Here is an 8627-nt window from a genome sequence, read left to right on the forward strand (position 1 = left end):
AAATCATCATATTTATAAGTTAGATTGTTAAAATGTATAACCTTTAGCAACATCATTACACATAAACACAAGTTTTAGAGGTATATAGATTTGCTATAAATAAGTTAAGCAACACTACTTGTCCACTTGCTTCTCCATGAAATATTGTAACAAGTGTATTTAACATAGAAAAATACGACTTTAACTTTGTAAAATGTGAATTAACATTGCTAAATTTTAATTTAGTGCATAAATTTACCAATTGTAACATATGATACTAACATTCTAATATATGAACTCAACATTGTAGCATTTATATTCAATTTATATTCAATACAATGTTACCTTATACAGTTTTACAACACTGATGAAAAGGATTTGGATTACTGTATGTTTTATTCCACATCTAAAGTTTTATTGCTATATTTTATTTCAGCACTGAAACAATGTGATTATTTTTATTTCCTTCAAAATATAGAAGCTGAGCCTGTGACCTTAAAATTTGAAACCAATCAAATAATTCCAAATTTTAAATTTGACGACTCAGAACTGCCCCACATTTAATATTTTTAAATTTTAATTATTGTGATAGATCTGTAACATACTTCAGGCATCTCTCCTTCCAAAACCTCAATATCATACTTAAAGAAACAGCTAGACAAACATTATCCCAAAACAATCTAGTATACTGGTAAAATAAATTTGTCACAGCATTATCATGATCCCAAGGTTCACTATAAATCTATCAAGAGCAACTTTGCATACTTGACATAACAGAACTGGTGTCACAACAAGTTATTACTGTATACAAGTTCATATTTTGGACCGTTTATATACATAAATATTAGAAATATATGACTATATTCCAGTTTTTGTAAATTAATGCCCATTTGTGTTAACAATAAGGTACAGACATTTTTGTCTTGTTTTTTGTTTGTTTAACTATTGTTTAAAATAGGATGTAATTTACATATAGGGATTACTGATTTTTGCAAGAACTGTAAATACAAAATTATGCATGTGAAATAAGAAAAAACACGTTGATTTGGCAGAAAATTAAATGTATGAATAAAACAGAGAAAAAAATATTTTTTTTGTTAAAGCTACATCTGCAAACATATTAATAGTCTACTGAGAGTAAAATTACAGTCAGCCAGCTGATAGGTAGTTAAGGAAAATGTTATAGGCCTTGACTCTCTCTCATGTTCTGAAATCATAATATACACTATGGTTTAATATCTGTATACACATTAAGCCAACATGAAAGAAAGATAAGTTCAAATAGTTTAAAAAGATGGTGTCATAGTGCCCCCGAGTGCCCAGCATGGTCAGGTGGTTAGGGCATTCGACTCACAATCTGAGGGTCGTGGGTTCGAATCCCCGTCACATCAAAACATGCCCACCTGGTGTCTGAACTAGACCATCAATCCTACTCCCGAATACTCACCTCCAACAGAATTTGGAGGTGTGAGAAACACCATATGAAACAACTACTATCGACATCGAAACTTATGTAGTCTTTTAGGGCAAGTCCCTGTTTTTAATAATTATTGATTGTGTAAGATTTTAATGTTGTATTGTTATTAATTGTAAATAAAGATAAGTTCATTGTTTATTGATTCTAACTTCATTCTCATATTGGTGTGGATGACCCTTCTTGTTTCTCATGTCTTCAGTTACTTGTTACTTTAGCCCCAGTGAAGAAAAAAAAAGTAATTTTGAGACCTCTATCATCCAATTTATTTATAGATTTTATTCCTTTATTACATCAGTGTTCATCACTGTTTTAAAAATTTAAATGATCAACACTTATTTTGATTAATATTTATTTTATAACCATATTTAAACTATTTCATGATGTCATTCTCTATCAAAATATGGCTGAGTGGTTGAGTAGTCCTGAGTTTGTCATGGTTGGTTGAATAAAGATACATTTCTTAGGTTCACTTTAATATTTTACTGTCAAGATATGTTTTATGATATCAGATAATTCAAAAGACATAATATCTTTGTTCTAGCAGCTTTAATATTCTGAGATATGGGCCCTTAACAATACACAAATACTATATTACATTTAACGTAAAAAAAAAAAAAAAGCTCAGTTATTTAAACATGTTAAAACACTTTTTTGTACTTAATATTATTTTTCTATCAATCTAGTAAATTGCTGCACATAACCAGTTGTATTTAAACCAATTTGATCAATATTTCAATTTTCTTTCTTTTCTGTTACTACTTGGCAAACCTTATCCTTGTTCTGAAACAAAATTGCTTACAACCCACAACAAGAAGATCCAAGTTATTTAGAATGTTTAACCACTTGCTTGATTCAATAAATCACAATTATTTTGAAATCTTTAAAAACACAAAGAATATCCAAGTTATTTAGAATGTTTAACCACTTGCTTGATTCAATAAATCACAATTATTTTGAAATCTTTAAAAACATAAAGAAGATCCAAGTTATTTAGAATGTTTAACCACTTGCTTGATTCAATAAATCAGAATTATTTTGAAATCTTTAAAACATATCTTTTTTTACAGTACCATAATCTGAGGTTACTTTGAACTGTGAAGAAACTTTGAACATCAGTACTGTTGGAGTCATGCCAATCCACATTGAAGAAAACAAGATACGGAACCCCTCGAAGAAGGAACAGGTGAAGGCTGAGAAGGAAACAGGAATAGGGTTTTGTTGTGTTACCGACTGTGACAAACGAGCTACCAAAGAAGAAAGTGTAGACTGTTGATGCAGGGATTCCACATGCAACTCCAAAGTGTCTGGGATATGGTCGAAAACATACTGCCTAAGAAAAGGAGCTACACGTAATTCCCTAAGATAAGTGAGTGACAAATGAACCTGTGACAAGGCCACATCTGGACCTAGTAGATCCCAACAACAGAGAAACCACGTGTGTAAGGCGAGAGCCGAGGAAGATAAAAGAGCCAATGTGAAAGTAATAAGGGAGAGGCTGTCCCTCGAAATACCCTCAGAATTTTGGCATAGAGCCTCTGAAAGGAGATGTATGGTAGATAAATACCATAGAAGAGAAGTAAGGGTAAGACGAAGGTGTGAAAACTTGGCATGAGTTAAATGCACTGGAAAATCTGGGAGTGCCCCCAAACTGGAAAAATAGACCCCAACAACTAAGAGTTGAAAAATGAACAATCTGCTTGATGGTATGCCAAAGCAAACTGATCTGTAGCCTGTGGGGCAAGGCATGCTGGAACCGTCAACCAATTGGGAAGCAAAATGATCAGCATGAACCCTAATATCTGTGGAAGATGGGAAAACTAAATAAGAAGAAGAACTATCGAGCAACAAAGAAGGATGAAGATTGAAGGAAATCAGGGAAAGGGATAAAAAACCAAATACCTGAGAAATCATATCTAAAAACACTGTATTAGGCCTAGCTGATTCCACAAGTAGGGCATAGGAAGACACGGCAAAATCTAGGGGTGGAAAAAGGCTATCAAAATCTTCATATAATGATTAATCTCTCGGCGAATAATTGCAGATAAATCCAATGACGGGTCACCCCCACCCACAGCCAGTGAAAAAATGATTGTAGTAGGTGTGAGGCACGAAGTGGTCACATTAACATAGGAATTCATGGTAAATAATCATAAACAACAACCGACATCCAGCAGATAGTAGGAAGAGGGACTGTAAACCTGGGGTGCATCTCCAGTCCAAAACCTGATGACACTGAGCATTTTTCAATTTTTCATCCACTCCGTGGAAGGAGGAGGGATACCGGCTAGAACACAAATGAGGACTTACTTAGCTGGAGCATTTCCAACCAATACCTGACCCACTGGGACTGTACATCAAGAGGATGGTAAGAAGGAGGAATGCCATGGCAGGGAAAAGCAATTTGTCAGATAAATATACGTTAATACGGCATAGTGCTACAACCAAAACCTAGCAGTATCTTGAATTGTACATCAGGTCCATGGTAGGAATGCCATACACCATCAATGCCTGCAGAATGCCACTGCCCTACTCTCAACTGAGTGGTATGATGCATCAGTCAGAAGGACCCGCCTCCATGGTCCACCACCCCAGCAGCTAGGAACTGGTAGGTGGCAAGGACTGCCATTCTCCACTAGAAGAAAGGAGGGAAAAATGTGTGGGAGAGACCAGAGGATTGCACCATCAGAGACAGTGCAAAGGGTGACCACGATACACTGTTTTGAAAAGAAGAGCTACCATGTCAATGGAGTTGATCAACCAACACTCAACGGCATCTGGAATTGTACGTCAGGTCCACAGTAGGATGCCATGAAGCATCAGAGATGGACAGCAATCCCTGTCTGTTTTACTCATGTGTGTGCATGAGTGTACGGTCTGGTACAAACATAGTTATGAAGTAAAAGACCACTAGAGAGAACTACTAGTAGTCCTATGGAACATCCCATTTCTATGGTGTACATAATCTAATCCTGCGACGTAATTGTTTCGGTTGTGATATTTTCTTTTTTGGTTCCACACCTCATGGTTTGTCTTTGGGCACTTCCTGAAGGAGGTAAGATATTGTATCGGAAGTTAAATTTTCCTAAACTGAAAATGCATTTCCAATAGATACTTACCTCCTCTCACACACCCTCCCCACTTCCAGTGATATGTGGTGTAGGTCATCTGACCAATGTTTAAGTCATTAATAAGTGCAAATGTTGAAAGGTTGCTGGTTACGATAAGGGTTGTGTCATGCTCCTATTGGTGGAGAGCTGCTGCATAATCCTTTACATATGAATATACAAAAGTGAGAAGTGGAAAGCAAGTGGCAAACACTGAAAATTTGTGCCAATAGAGGGCAGTACTAATTGAGAAAAGCTATTTTGTTAGCAGAGGTAAAATATTGTATCAGAACTTCCCATTGTTTCTTACAAGCAAATTTTCTCTTAACAAAAGCCAACAGGTACAGTAAAGTAAGCTTAATGTGTTTTTATTAATAAACATATGGTAAAGGTACTGTTATTAAGTAACCCGTGGCTATTTAAGAACCAAACATTATAAACATACAAGATAAGTTTCAAATCTTTAGGTAACATCCAGTAAAAATCTTAATATGTCTTATTTTAGTTATCATTAAGTTTAAAATAAACCAAATTAGCTCTTTTCACAAAAAAAGTATTAACAGTAAGTGTATACTCAATGCAGGTTTGGACTGTGTGGGGGTGCTAGGATGAATTTCACCAAACCCCTGAGATTTAGCCAATGGTGTTTATTAAAAATTGGTTCAATTTTAACAACACCAGACATTCATTGTATTTGCTCAATCAGCCTATTATTTGGACACATATCACAAGGAAATCAAGTTTCACCCCTGGAATACAGAAACCAGCTTCCAGGTCTGATCCCATCTATTAACAACAAAAGTTCAGATGTTCACTAATCTTGGTTCACTCTTTTAAAAAAGTGTTTATCCTAACTTTTGATTTGACTAAATTTTTTAAATAAGACTCCATATTAACACAAATTGTTCTTTTATAGATGATTTAGGCAGTCTTCATGATGAACAAAGTTAAATTAGGCAGCAACTGCTTAGTTCAGAGTGACACTTGTTAAGAAAGTCTTGGAGGACTGATCTACAGCTACTTTTGTAAATGAATCCTCTACCTGAGCCAAGAGAAAGAACTAATTTACAAAAGTAGCTTAGAGAAAGAACTAATTTACAAAAGTAGCTAAGAGAAAGAACTAATTTACAAAAGTAGCTCAGGTAGAGGACTAATTTACAAAAGTAGCTACTTTTGTAAATTAGTTCCTCTACCTAAACTACTTTTGTAAATTAATTCTTTCTCTTAGCTACTTTTGTAAATTAGTCCTCTACCTAAACTACTTTTGTAAATGAATTCTTTCTCTTAGCCACTTTTGTAAATTAGTCCTTTCTCTAAGCTACTTTTGTAAATTAGTCCTTTCTCTTAGCTACTTTTATAAATTAGTCCTCTACCTGAGCTACTTTTGTAAATTAGTCCTCTTCCTGAGCTACTTTTGTAAATTAGTCTGCCAAGAATTTATCCTCAAGCATCACTCTGAACTACACAGTTGCTGCCTATTTGAACTTTGATTGCTCAACATAAATTGTTTTCTCACTCACTCCTGCCTATACATGCCAAGTTCACAAGGAAACATCACAAAAACTTACAAATATTTTTAGATATTTTGATTAATTCATCACTAGTATGTTCCAGTAAAATAAACTACTAAAATGTGCTCTATTTTTATTTAGCATCACTTACTCTAGTATTACCTGTACAAGGTATCTGTATACAGAGACACCTTCTGAGATTAGTGACACTGCCTCACTCTAATGATCACTTAAAATAGCCCAAGCATTAGAAGATAACACTGGCTTAATTGTCAAAGAATAGTGGATTATTCGTTTCTTTACTCAGAATATAAAATTATAAAATATCTATCAATAGCCCTACAGTGCATTTATGGCAAAAACTGCAGTTTAATACCAGTTGAGAAAGCAGTGAAACAAGATTTGATAAAAATATAAAGTGCTGATCTTCTTAAATATCACTTCAATTTGCATTTATGTTACAGTAATCAGCTTAATGTCAGTTAGCAAGTTACTTAAATTGCACTATTTCTTAGCAACAGCTAAGATTATATTACTTCTACATTTTTTTCTTATTGTTAATCATTTCCAAAAACATTATTCCAATGTTGTAGCTTACCAATACAGAGCTAAACTGCCATTTAGAATAAAGTAAATGTTAGTACTTGTTGATATGTGTGTAATGTGAAAAAAATTACAAGCTCACAAATTTAAAACATATGATATCAGGCTAAACAAGCCAAAAAAGGTTCCATATTAAAAAAAAGAAAGAAAAAACTGTTCCAATAATAAAAATATAGCACAAAAAAAGGTTATATAGAAAACAGTAAAATCAGCTTCAATCCCTTTTTACTCAAATCACTACTAACTGAAACACGAGTACTTTAAGTGAAAAAAAAGGAATGATATTAATATTCAAGTACCACTGCTTATCATTAAACTAAAATTCAGAAATAAAAAATACAGGAGTTTTTAAATTATTTAAATATGTATGAATTTATAAAAACATAGTCGTTTCAATGAACATTAAATCTACAACAGTACTTGAAACTGACAACTAGTACTTGTGTGTTCCATAAGTGAGGTATACTCTATTCATTATCTTTAATATTACTTTTTTAACTAGTATTTGTTGGAGTGTTCAATATATATATATATATATATTCATTTATTTATGAAAGAGATTATTTTGTACTGTTAGCTCAGTATACAGGTTTTGGACTAACCTAAGTCTCCTAAACTGGCCGAACCTCATGATACATTTTCGGGTTTACTATCGAGAATATTTTAACATTGAGGGTACCTAGCTGATGAAACAATGCATTTTAATTTTTATACATGAGAACAGTACACTCAATTAACTGCTCATTACCAGACTTGATTTGATTATTCATCTAAGTAGATATCTTGTTCTGACTGGAAATTAATTTAGGTCAAACAAGTGTATACTCACTTAACTATTGCTTCCGAATTCTTTGATTGCTGGTACTGCATTTTCACATGACAGTATTGGACAACTTCGATGACGAGGAACCCACTTTGAGACTAATAATGGCTGGAGACGGCTTAAATGACATTTGCTGTCATGTTAAACTTATATTAAAGTTTTTCTTCATTACCCATTTAAGCCGTCTCCAGCCATTATTAGTATTGGACAACGTTTTTACAGTGCATTCTACTTGCTTCAAATTTCAATGAATAAGATGATTCTCAATACCACTACATCAAACACTTTCATTAGTAGCTAGTAAGAGAAGGTTAATCAGGATCATTGTTTCCAATGGCAACAAATCAAACCACTATAAAACACAGGTTTGGTATCAGTTTATTAAAAATTCAGATTGCAAGAAACAGATATTAACATAATAATAACTGTATGAAAAATCTTTATATAAGAATACTCTCCTTTCAAGCTATGAATGAATCTAAAAATGGATTTATTTATTAAAAGCTGACTTGATTTTTAAATCCTAAAACTAAGACCCCTCCTTTTTTAAGGAAAACTATAAATAATCAATTATACAAATAATAAATATCATCAAGTAGAAAGAATATTTTTACAGGAAAAGTTTTGTTATTTGGCATCTTCTCATCAAAAAAGCTCTTGTAACTCAAAATTTTAATATCTCCAAATACAAGCACTCATTATAACTTAAAGGTGCTGCTGTGGCTTTGTTTTCATTATTTTACACTGGTAAACTTCAGTTGTTAGCCTACTGTACTGTGATTCACATTGTGTTTACTTTAATTGGAAATATTTTCTACATCCTGAAGTTATGACTTCAAATTCTACCAAGACTATGTAGAAATACTATACTGTTACGTCTCGTTTGTTAATTAACTTTCCGTAACTTCGTTCCGACGAAACTTTAGCGACACAAATTCTTTACTTAATAAAACTGGTTTATTCTTTCCGAATACAACTTTACCGATACACTCAAGTTCAACAATCGCGCTAAACAAACGCTGTAACGTCTCTCGTGCTCTCTAACTGCAGTTCAATTACTCACTATCTACCCACACGCATTACATTCCCCTCTTTTATATACCAGCCTACCCTATATCTAGTAAGAACTA

This window comes from Limulus polyphemus, unplaced genomic scaffold (assembly GCF_000517525.1).
Source record: "Limulus polyphemus unplaced genomic scaffold, Limulus_polyphemus-2.1.2 Scaffold329, whole genome shotgun sequence".
Classification (NCBI taxonomy): Eukaryota; Metazoa; Arthropoda; class Merostomata; order Xiphosura; family Limulidae; genus Limulus; species Limulus polyphemus.